Raw genomic sequence first — 13,126 nt, forward strand, 5'->3', positions numbered from 1 at the left:
TAAGTCATATGCATTTAGTGCTATCACCTCTCTAAGAGTTGCTTGTCACTGAGTGAGTACCCAGACTTTCTCCTTAGGTAGTCTTCCAGATGTGAACTGCCTTACATTGTACCATGCGTTTTAGTTGCAAAACAGCTACTACATTATACATGGTTTCAAAAACAGAGAACAGTGCAGGGCCTGCTAATACCATGTGGCTACCCAATGCAAAGTAACATGTCTTAACCCTAACTGCACAAGTTACATGCATTTTGTGGTTTCACCTCTATAAGAGTTTCCTGGCACTCAGGGAGTACCCAGGCTTTTCTTCTTGGGTAGTCTTACAGTGGGAACTGCCTTACATTGTACCATGCGTTTTAGCTGCAACACAGCTACTGCTTTGTACAAGGTTTCCAAAATGGAGAACAGTGCAGGGCCGGCTAATTCTCTGTGGCTACTCAACTCAAACTAACATGTCTTCACCCAAACTGCACAAATCATGTGAATTTGGTGCTTTCACCTCTCTAAGAGTTGCCTGGCACTCAGAGAGTACCCAGCCTTCTTTCCTTAGGTAGTCTTACAGACGAGAACTGCCTTACATTTTACCATGCGTTTTAGCTGCAATACAGCTACTGCTTTATACATGGTTTCCAAAACAGAGAACAGTGCAGGGTCAGTTAAAACCCTGTGGCTATCCAACTCAAAATATCACATATTCACCCAAATTGCACAAGTCATGTGCATTTAGTGCTTTCACCACTCTAAGAGTTGCCTGGCACTTAAGGAGTACCCAGGCTTTTTTCCTTGGGTAGTCTTACAGATGGGAACTGCCTTACATTGTACCATGCGTTTTGGTTACAACACAGCTACTTCTTTGTACATAGTTTTCAAAACAGAGAACAGTGCATGGCCGACTAAAACCCTGATGCTACCCAACTCAAAATAACATGTTTTCACCCAAAATGCACAAGTCACGTGCATTTAGTGCTTTCACCTAAGAGTTGCCTGGGTACTCAGGGAGTACCCAGGCTTTTCTCCTTGGGTAGTCTTACAGATGGGAACTGCCTTACATTGTACCATGCATTTTGGTTACAACACAGCTACTTCTTTGTACATAGTTTCCAAAACAGAGAACAGTGCGTGGCCGACTAAAACCCTGATGCTACCCAACTCAAAATAACATTTTTTCACCCAAACTGCACAAGTCATGTGCATTTAGTGCTTTCACCTCTCCAAGAGTAGCCTCGCACTCAGTGAGTACCCAGGCTTTTCTCCTTTGGAAGTCTTACAGACGGGAACTGCCTTACATTGTACCATGCATTTTGGCTGCAACAGAGTTACAGTTTATTACATGGTTTCCAAAAAAAAAGTACAGTGCAGAGCTGGCTAATAGCCTGTGACTACCCAACTCAAAATAACACCTCTTCACCCAAACTGCAAAAGTCATGTGTATTTAGTGCTTTCACATCTCTAAGAGTTGCCTGGCACTCAGGGAGTACCCAGGCTTTTCTCCTTGGATAGTCTTAAAGACGAGACCTGCCCTACATTGTACCATGCGTTTTAGCTGCAATACAGCTACTGCTTTGTACATGGTTTCCAAAACGGAGAACATGCAGGGCCAGCTAATACCCTGTGGATACCCACCTCAAAATAACAAGTCTTCACCCAAACTGTATAAGTCATGTGCATTTAGTGCTATCACCTCTCTAAGAGTTGCTTGTCACTGAGTGAGTACCCAGGCTTTTCTCCTTAGGTAGTCTTCCAGATGTGAACTGCCTTACATTGTACCATGTGTTTTAGCTGCACTACAGCTACTGCTTTGTACATGGTTTTGAAAAGAGAGAAGAGTGCAGGGCCAGCTAATATGATGTAGCTACCCAACTCAAAATAACACGTCTTAACCCAAACTGCACAAGTCACGTGTATTTAGTGCTTTCACCTCTCTAAGAGTTGCCTGGCACTCAGGGAGTACCCAGGCCTTTCTTCTTGGATACTCTTACAGTGGGAACTGCCTTACATTGTACCATGCATTTTAGCTGCAACACAGCTACTGCTTTGTACAAGGTTTCCAAAATGGAGAACAGTGCAGGGCCAGCTAATTCGCTGTGGCTACTCAACTCAAACTAACATGTCTTCACCCAAACTGCACAAATCATGTGAATTTGGTGCTTTCACCTCTCTAAGAGTTGCCTGGCACTTAAGGAGTACCCAGGCTTCTCTCCTTAGGTAGTGTTACAGACGAGAACTGCCTTACATTTTACTTTGCTTTTTAGCTGCAATACATCTACTGCTTTATACATGGTTTCCAAAACAGAGAACAGTGCAGGGCCGGTTAAAACCCTGTGGCTATCCAACTCAAAATATCACATATTCACCCAAATTGCACAAGTCAGGTGCATTTAGTGCTTTCACCTCTCTAAGAGTTGCCTGGCACTTAAGGAGTACCCAGGCTTTTTTCCTTGGGTAGTCTTACAGATGGGAACTGCCTTACATTGTACCATGCGTTTTGGTTACAACACAGCTACTTCTTTGTACATAGTTTCCAAAACAGAGAACAGTGCATGGCTGACTAAAAGCCTGATGCTACCCAACTCAAAAAAACATGTTTTCACCCAAAATGCACAAGTCACGTGCATTTAGTGCTTTCACCTAAGAGTTGCCTGGCACTCAGGGAGTACCCAGGCTTTTCTCCTTGGGTAGTCTTACAGATGGGAACTGCCTTACATTGTACCATGCATGTTGGTTACAACACAGCTACTTCTTTGTACATAGTTTCCAAAACAGAGAACAGTGCATGGCCGACTAAAACCCTGCTGCTACCCAACTCAAAATAACATGTTTTCACCCAAAATGCACAAGTCACATGCATTTAGTGCTTTCACCTCTCTCAGAGTTGCCTGGCACTTAAGGAGTACCCAGGCTTTTTTCATTGGTTAGTCTTACAGATGGGAACTGCCTTACATTGTACCATGCGTTTTGGTTACAACACAGCTACTTCTTTGTACATAGTTTCCAAAACAGAGAACAGTGTATGGCCGACTAAAACCCTGATGCTACCCAACTCAAAATAACATTTTTTCACCCAAAATGCACAAGTCACATTCATTTAGTGCTTTCACCTCTCTAAGAGTTACCTGGCACTCAGGGAGTACCCAGGCTTTTCTCCTTGGGTAGTCTTACAGATGGGAACTGCCTTACATTGTACCATGCATTTTGGCTGCAACACAGTTACTGTTTTGGACATCGTTTCCAAAAAGGAGAACAGTGCAGGGCTGGCTAATACCCTGTGGCTACCCAACTCAAAAAAACACCTCTTCAGCCAAACTGCACAAGTCATGTGCATTTAGTGCTTTCACCTCTCTAATTGTTGCCTGGCACTCAGGGAGTACCCAGGCTTTTCTCCTTTGGTAGTCTTACAGACGGGAACTGCTTTACATTGTACCATGCATTTTGGCTGCAACAGAGTTACAGTTTTTTATATGGTTTCCAAAACAAAGTACACTGCAGGGCTGGCTAATAGACTGTGACTACCCAACTCAAAATAACACTTCTTCACCCAAACTGCACAAGACATGTGCATTTAGTGCTTTCACATCTCTAAGAGTTGCCTGGCACTCAGGGAGTACCCAGGCTTTTCTCCTTGGATAGTCTTAAAGTCGAGACCTGCCCTACATTGTACCATGCATTTTAGCTGCAATACACCTACTGCTTTGTACATGGTTTCCAAAAATGGAGAACAGTGCAGGGCCACCTAATACCCTGTGGATTCCCACCTCAAAATAACAATTCTTCACCCAAACTGCATAAATCATGTGCATTTAGTGCTATCACCTCTCTAAGAGTTGCTTGTCACTGAGTGAGTACCCAGGCTTTTCTCCTTAGGTAGTCTTCCAGATGTGAACTGCCTTACATTGTACCATGCGTTTTAGCTGCAATACAGCTACTGCTTTGTACATGGTTTTGAAAAGAGAGAAGAGTGCAGGGCCAGCTAATATGCTGTAGCTACCCAACTCAAAATAACACGTCTTCACCCAAACTGCACAAGTAACCTGCATTTAGTGCTTTCACCTATGTAAGAGTTGCCTGGCACTCAGGGAGTACCCAGGCTTTTTTCGATGGGTAGTGTTACAGACGGGAACTGCCTTACATTTTACCATGTGTTTTAGCTGCAATACAGCTACTGTTTGTACACGGTTTCCAAAACAGAGACCAGTGCAGGGCCAGCTAATGCCCTATGGCTACCCAACTCAAAATAACATGTCTTGACCCAAACTGCACAAGTCACGTGCATTTAGTGCTTTCAGCTCTCTAATAGTTGCCTGGCATGCAGGGAGTACCCAGGCTTTTCTCCGTGGGTAGTCTTACAGATAGGAACTGCCTTACATGGTACAATGCACTTTAGCTGCAATACAGCTACTGCTTTGTACATGGTTTCCAAAACAGAGACCAGTGCAGGGTTGGCTAATGCACTGTGGCTACCCAACTCAAAAAAACACGTCTTCTCCCAAACTGCCCATGTCACATGCATTTAGTGTTTTCAGCTCTCTAAGAGTTGCCTGGCACTCAGGAAGTACCCCGGCTTTTCTCCTTGAGTAGTCTTAAAGACAGGGACTTGCTTACATTGTACCATGCGGTTTAGCTGCAATACAGCTACTGTTTTTACATGGTTACCAAATCAGAGACTAGTGAAGGGCTTGCTAATGCCCTGTGGCTACGCAACTCAAAATAACACATCTTCTCCCAAAATGCACAAGTAACGTGCATTTAGTGTTTTCAGCTCTCTAATAGTTTCCTGGCACTCAAGGAATACCCAGGCTTTTCTTCTTGGGTATTCTTAAAGTCGGGGACTGCCTTACATTGTACCATGCATTTTAGCTGCAATACAGCTACTGCTTTGTACATGGTTTCCAAACCAGAGACCAGTGCAGGGCCGGCTAATACCCTGGGACTACCCAACTCAAACTAACACGTCTTCACCCAAACTGCACAGATCATGTGAATTTGGTGCTTTCACCTCTCTAAGAGTTGCCTGGCACTCAGAGAGTACCCAGCCTTCTCTCCTTAGGTAGTCTTACAGACGAGAACTCTCTTACATTTTACCATGCGTTTTAGCTGTAATACAGCTACTGATTTATACATGGTTTCCAAAACAAAGAACAGTGCAGGGCCGGTTAAAACCCTGTGGCTATCCAACTCAAAATATCACATATTCACCCAAATTGCACAAGTCAGGTGCATTTAGTGCTTTCACCTCTCTAAGAGTTGCCTGGCACTTAAAAAGTACCCAGGCTTTTTTCCTTGGGTAGTCTTACAGATGGGAACTGCCTTACATTGTACCATGCGTTTTGGTTACAACACAGCTACTTCTTTGTACGTAATTTCCAAAACAGAGAACAGTGCATGGCCGACTAAAACGCTGATGCTACCCAACTCAAAATAACATGTTTTCACCCAAAATGCACAAGTCACGTGCATTTAGTGCTTTCACCTAAGAGTTGCCTGGCACTCAGGGGGTACCCAGGCTTTTCTCCTTGGGTAGTCTTACAGATGGGAACTGCCTTACATTGTACCATGCATTTTGGTTACAACACAGCTACTTCTTTGTACATAGTTTCCAAAACAGAGAACAGTGCATGGCCGACTAAAACCCTGATGCTACCCAACTCAAAATAACATGTTTTCACCCAAAATGCACAAGTCACCTGCATTTAGTGCTTTCACATCTCTAAGAGTTGCCTGGCACTCAGGGAGTACCCAGGCTTTTCTCCTTGGGTAGTCTTACAGATGGGAACTGCCTTACATTGTACCATGCATTTTGGCTGCAACACAGTTACTGTTTTGGACATCGTTTCCAAAAAGGAGAACAGTGGAGGGCCGGTTAAAACCCTGTGGGTATCCAACTCAAAATATCACATATTCACCCAAATTGCACATGTCACGTGCATTTAGTGCTTTCACCTAAGAGTTACCTGGCACTCAGGGTGTACCCAGGCTTTTCTCCTTGGGTAGTCTTACAGATGGGAACTGCCTTACATTGTACCATGCATTTTGGCTGCAATACAGTTACTGTTTTGGACATCGTTTCCAAAAAGGAGAACAGTGCAGGGCTGGCTAATACCCTGTGGCTACCCAACTCAAAAAAACACCTCTTCACCCAAACTGCACAAGTCATGTACATTTAGTGCTTTCGCCTCTCTAAGAGTTGCCTGGCACTCAGGGAGTACCCAGGCTTTTCTCCTTGGATAGTCTTAAAGACGAGACCTGCCCTACATTGTACCATGCGTTTTAGCTGCAATACAGCTACTGCTTTGTACATGGTTTCCAAAACGGAGAAAAGTGCAGGGCCAGCTAATACCCTGTGGATACCCACCTCAAAATAACAAGTCTTCACTCAAACTGTATAAGTCATGTGCATTTAGTGCTATCACCTCTCTAAGAGTTGCTTGTCACTGAGTGAGTACCCAGGCTTTTCTCCTTAGGTAGTCTTCCAGATGTGAACTGCCTTACATTGTACCATGCGTTTTAGCTGCAATACCGCTACTGCTTTGTACATGGTTTTGAAAAGAGAGAAGAGTGCAGGGCCAGCTAATATGCTGTAGCTACCCAACTCAAAATAACAGGTCTTCACCCAAACTGCACAAGTCATGTACATTTAGTGCTTTCGCCTCTCTAAGAGTTTCCTGGCACTCAGGGAGTACCCTGGCTTTTCTCCTTGGATAGTCTTAAAGACGAGACCTACCGTACATTGTAACATGCGTTTTAGATGCAATACAGCTACTGCTTTGTACATGGTTTCCAAAACGGAGAACAGTGCAAGGCCAGCTAATACCCTGTGTATACCCACCTCAAAATAACAAGTCTTCACCCAAACTGCCTAAGTCATGTGCATTTAGTGCTATCACCTCTCTAAGAGTTGCTTGTCACTGAGTGAGTACCCAGACTTTTCTCCTTAGGTAGTCTTCCAGATGTGAACTGCCTTACATTGTACCATGCGTTTTAGCTGCAAAACAGCTACTACGTTATACATGGTTTCAAAAACAGAGAACAGTGCAGGGCCTGCTATTACCCTGTGGCTACCCAATGCAAAGTAACATGTCTTCACCCTAACTGCACAAGTTACGTGCATTTTGTGGTTTCACCTCTATAAGAGTTGCCTGGCACTCAGGGAGTACCCAGGCTTTTCTTCTTGGGTAGTCTTACAGTGGGAACTGCCTTACATTGTACCATGCGTTTTGGTTACAAAACAGCTACTTCTTTGTACAAGGTTTCCAAAATGGAGAACAGTGCAGGGCCGGCTAATTCGCTCTGGCTACTCAACTCAAACTAACATGTCTTCACCCAAACTGCAAAAATCATGTGAATTTGGTGCTTTCACCTCTCTAAGAGTTGCCTGGCACTCAGAGAGTACCCAGCCTTCTCTCCTTAGGTAGTTTTACAGACGAGAACTGCCTTACATTTTACCATGCATTTTAGCTGCAATACAGCTACTGCTTTATACATGGTTTCCAAAACAGAGAACAGTGCAGGGCCGGTTAAAACTCTGTGGCTATCCAACTCAAAATATCACATAGTTTCACCCAAATTGCACAAGTCACAGTGCATTTAGTGCTTTCACCTCTCTAAGAGTTGCTGGCACTTAAGGAGTACCCAGGCTTTTTCTCCTTGGGTAGTCTTACAGATGGGAACTGCCTTACATTGTACCATGCATTTTGGTTACAACAGAGCTACTTCTTTGTACATAGTTTCCAAAACAGAGAACAGTGCATGGCCGACTAAAATCCTGATGCTACCCAACTCAAAATAACATGTTTTCACCCAAAATGTACAAGTCATGTGCATTTAGTGCTTTCACCTCTCTAAGAGTTGCCTGGCACTCAGGGAGTACCCAGGCTTTTCTCCTTGGGTAGTCTTACAGATGGGAACTGCCTTACATTGTACCATGCATTTTGGCTGCAACACAGTTACTGTTTTGGACATCGTTTCCAAAAAGGGGAACAGTGCTGGGCTGGCTAATACCCTGTGGCTACCCAACTCAAAAAAACACCTCTTCACCCAAACTGCACAAGTCATGTGCATTTAGTGCTTTCACCTCTCTAAGAGTTGCCTGGCACTCAGTGAGTACCCAGGCTTTTCTCCTTTGGTAGTCTTACAGACGGAAACTGCCTTACATTGTACCATGCATTTTGGCTGCAACAGAGTTACAGTTTTTTACATGGTTTCCAAAAAAAAGTACAGTTCAGGGCTGGCTAATAGCCTGTGGCTACCCAACTCAAAATAACACCTCTTCACCCAAACTGCACAAGTCATGTACATTTAGTGCGTTCACCTCTCTAAGAGTTGTCTGGCACTCAGTGAGTACCCAGGCTTTTCTCCTTTGGTAGTCTTACAGACGGAAACTGCCTTACATTGTACCATGCATTTTGGCTGCAACAGAGTTACAGTTTTTTACATGGTTTCTTATAAAAAAGTACAGTGCAGGGCTGGCTAATAGCCTGTGACTACCCAACTCAAAATAACACCTCTTCACCCAAACTGCACAAGTCACGTGCATTTAGTACTTTCTGCTCTCTAAGAGTTGCTTTTCACTGAGTGAGTACCCAGGCTTTTCTTCTTGGGTAGTCTTACAGATGGGAACTGCCTTACTTTGTACCATGCGTTTTAGCTGCAATACAGCTACTTCTTTGTACATGGTTTCCAAAACAGAGAACAGTGCAGTGCTGGCTAATACCCTGTGGCTACCCAACTCAAAATAACACGTCTTCACCCAAACTGCACATATAACCTGCATTTAGTGCTTTCAGCTCTCTAAGAGTTTCCTGTCACTCAGGGAGTACCCAGGCTTTTCTTCTTGGGTAGTCTTACAGATGCGAACTGCCTTACATTGTACCATGCGTTTTAGCTACAATACACCTAATTCTTTGTACATAGTTTCCAAAACAAAGAACAGTGCATGGCCGGCTAATGCCCTGTTGCTACCCAACTCAAAATAACACGTCTTCACCCAAACTGCACATATAACCTGCATTTAGTGCTTTCACCTCTCTAAGAGTTGCCTGTCACTCAGGGAGTACCCAGGCTTTTCTCCTTGGGTAGTCTTACAGATGGGAAATGCCTTACATTGTAGTATGTGTTTTGGTTACAACACAGCTATCTCTTTGTACATAGTTTCCAAAACAGAGAACAGCGTATGGCCAACTAATACCCTGAGGCTACCCAACTCAAAATAACACGTCTTCACCCAAACTGCACAAGTAACTTACATTTAGTGCTTTCAGCTCTCTAAGAGTTTACTGTCACTCAGGGAGTACCCAGGCTTTTCTTCTTGGGTAGTCTTACAGACTGGAACTGCCTTACATTGTAGCATGCATTTTAGGTGCAATACAGCTTCTTCTTTGTACATAGTTTCCAAAACTTAGAACAGTGTTTAGCCGGCTAATGCCCTGTGGCTACCCAACTCAAAATAACATGTCTTCTCCCAAACTGCACATGTCACATGCATTTAGTGCTTTCAGCTATCTAAGAGTTGCCTGACACACAGGGAGTACCCAGGCTTTTCTACGTGGGTAGTCTTACAGACGGGAATTTCCTTACATTGTAGCATCAGTTTAGGCTGCAATACAGCTACTTCTTTGTACATAGTTTCAGAAACAGAAAATAATGCTTGAGAGACTAATACAGCGTTTATATTGAAAACAGAAGAACAGGTGGTTTTTTTCTGTTTTGATGTTGGGGAGACTGTTTAATAGCTACAGCGAAGGACAAAACAGAAATCCTACCCAGTATTAGTCATGTAAAAGACCTCACAGACCACATATGCTGGGTGGTATTAGTTCTAGTTGCCAGGGAAAATGAATGTGTGTTCCCTGGGCAATCTGAGAGGAATGGGGGTTTTAACATGAGAGGCATAGGAGCAGGGTGCACCCCAGTATTTGATTGTGCACCCCTGGAGGCTGAGGGTATACCACGGGGGCAGCTGGGTGGCCTCCAGTAGTAGGCTGGGGGTGCACCCATGGTGCCTGAGGGTGACTTCCAAAGGATTGGCGGTGCATGCCAGGGAATGAAGAGTATAATTCAGGAGCTGATGTGTTTACCCCTGGAAACTGAGAATGAACTCCAGATGATGGAGTAGAGTAGACCCCTGGAGCTGGTTGGTGGAACCCTGGCTTTCCTGGGTAGACGCCTGAAGCTGGCATATGCACAGCTGGTGCTAGTGGGTGCAATTCAAGGTCTGGTGGGTGGACCCCTGCATGTGACAGGTGCACACCTGGTAATGGTGGGTCCACTCCAGGAGCTGGGAGATGGACCCCAGATGTTGTTGGATGGACCACTGATGTTGGAGAATGGACTCCACGACATGGGGGATGGACCCCAGATGTTAGTGAATGTGGCACTGGTGCTGGGGCAGTGCACCTCTTGAGCTGTTGCAGGCATCTGGGGAAGTTCAGGGGTACCAGAGAAATCACACTCACTGGGGGCAATAGGTGGCAGAGGCAGGGCACCAGGTGGAGGTGGCAGCAAAGCATCAGGGAGTGGGGGATGAGGAGGCAGTCCATTCATGAGTGGGGGCAGGGACCACTTGATTTCCTGAGGGAATGGGTGGTCCTGCTTGGAGGCTGAGAGGGGCTGGAGGCTTCTCCATCTTCAATTGGAACTGTAGAAAACACTGTTTGGTCTCTCGGTTCCAGTGGGTCCAAAACTTGCCCTCAGCCTTGTCAATCTGCCAGCTTGACACCTTAAAGGCAATGGTCTCATATAGCTCAGCAGCCATGAGCAGGTATTGCCAGTGGAGATCCAAGGGCTCGAATCTCTGCTCTTAGGTACGCATGAAGTGGTGGCAAGGCGTGATGACCTCTGCAATCTTACGGTAGTCAATCTGGAACAGCAGGCTCTGATGTCCCATCTTTGTGTCCCTCTGCTTGGTCACTTTGTAACCAGGGACGCCGAACTTTACAAACTTCTTGACCTTCACCTTTACCATCTCTGGTGCAGGCTGAGCAAGGGCTTCTTTGGCTTCCTTGACAGCTCGCTGGGCCAAGATACTTTGATGTTTCTTCCCTTGGATATGGAACAGGTATCTCCCATCATTGTTATGCAGAGTCAGACAGTTTGCACTCAGAGGATCCCAGGTGGTTCTTCATAAAATATGGGTCCTTGTTGAGGTCTATGGTCTCCAGGGCCAGTTGCCTCAGGCTCTCTCTCTGGTCCAGGTTGTTCTCTGAGGAGGAAGCCATGCCCTCACTCCCAGTTTTGCCTCCAAGTTCAGTGCTGGAAGTCCATGATGCAGGCATGGGTGCTTTAGGGGACAGGACAAGGCCTTGCAACCAGGGCTAAATCTCCCCTAAGACCAGGATTTCACCTTGTGCCTCAGAGCCTGTCTTAACTGAAACTGTACAAGTCACTTGCATTTAGTGGTTACAGCTGTATACCAGTTGTCTTTAACTCAGGTAGTACAAATGCATTCCTCTTTGTGCATTTGTACAGACCCTTACTGCATTACATTGTATCATGCATTTTAGATGTCATACAGGTACTTTTTTGTACATAGTATACAAAACAAAGAACAATGCTCGGTGGGCTAATAAAGGGTCCATATCCAAAATCAAAAAACACGTCTTAAGTCAAATTGCACAAGGAAAGTCTATTTAGGTTTTTCAGCTTTCTAAGAGTGTTTTTAACTCAGAAAGTACACATGCCCTCTGCCTTGTGTATTTCTACAGAAGGGAACTGCCTTACATTGTATCATGCATTTTAGCTGTAATACATGTACTTATTTGTACATAGTATACAAAACAAAGAATAAGGCTTGGAAGGCTAATACAGGGTTTATATGGAAAACAGAAGAACAGGTGTTTTTTTTCTATTTTGATGTGGGGGAGACTGTTTAATAGCCACAGGGCAGGACAAAACAGAAAACCTACCCAGTACTGGTCATGTGAAAGACCACACAGACCACAGATGCTGGGTGTTGGTACTTCAAGTTGCCCGGGGAAATGAATGTGTGTTCCTTGGGCCATCTGAGGGGAATGGGGGTTTTAGCATGAGAGGCATAGAAGCAGGGTGCACCCCAGTATTTGATGGTGCATCCCTGGAAGCTGAGGGTGCACCACTGGGGCAGCTAGGTGGGCTGCAGTAGGAGGCTGGGGGTGCACCCGTGGTGCCTGAGGGTGAATTCCAGGGGATGGGCGGTGGATGCCAGGGGATGAAGAGTAGAATTCAGGAACTGATGGGTTTACCCCTGAAACCTGAGGATGAACACCAGATGATGGGTGAGGGTGGACCCTGGAGCTAGTTGGTGGAACCCTGGGGCTTGTGGGTGGACTCCTGAAGCTGGCATGTTCACAGCTGGTGCTAGTGGGTGCACTTCAGGAGCTGGTGGGTGGACCCCTGCATTCGGCAGGTGCACACCTGGTAATGGTGGGTCCACTCCAGGAGCTGGGGGATGGACCCCAGATGTTGTTGGATGGACCACTGATGTTGGAGGATGAACTCCAGGACCTGGGGGAATGGACCCCATATGTTAGTAGATATGGTACTGGTGCTGGGGGGTAAACCTCTGGAGGTGTTGCAGGCATCTGGGGAGGTTCAGGTGTACCAGAGAAATCACACTCACTGGGGGCAATAGGGCAGGGCACCAGGTGGAGGTGGCAGCAAAGCATCAGGGAGTGGGGGATGAGGAGGCAGTTCATTCATGAGTGGGGGCGGGTTCCACAGTATGCAAACCAGAGTTCCTACTCTGTGCTAGACTCTGGGATACACAGATATGAACCTCATCAAGCCCCTGCCCACTATAATTTTATATCTAGGAAAGATAAACACCAACAAACACAAAAAGAAGCTACAATTTACCAAGCAAGTGTAGCAATTTTATAAGACCCTGTCTGCAAGGCCATCATGTCCTGCCCAAAGTGCACAGAGGCCAAACCAGAATGTGATTTGGACCCCTCAGTCCAGGACATTACCCAACACAGCTCCACAAGGGGCTTCAAGCATAGGTTGGGAGTGAGGTTGGGATCTCTTACAGTAAGGTGTGGTTGAACACTCTGCTGGCCTTTGATAAATAAGGCTATCTCCCAGGTACTCAAGAGGCAGGCAAGTCACCTCACATCACTGGGCCTTAGTTTCCATATCTGCAGCATAGCCTAGGGAA

At 45.5% G+C, this 13,126-nt stretch overlaps 1 pseudogene; it reads right to left on the reverse strand.

Annotated features, from left to right (window-relative positions):
* Positions 1-9,721: 9,721 nt before the first annotated feature.
* Positions 9,722-11,457, reverse strand: LOC117701811 (uncharacterized; annotated as a pseudogene).
* Between the last annotated feature and the right edge of the window lie 1,669 nt (positions 11,458-13,126).

The sequence above is a fragment of the Arvicanthis niloticus genome, unplaced genomic scaffold (assembly GCF_011762505.2).
Source record: "Arvicanthis niloticus isolate mArvNil1 unplaced genomic scaffold, mArvNil1.pat.X pat_scaffold_236_arrow_ctg1, whole genome shotgun sequence".
NCBI lineage: Eukaryota > Metazoa > Chordata > Mammalia > Rodentia > Muridae > Arvicanthis > Arvicanthis niloticus.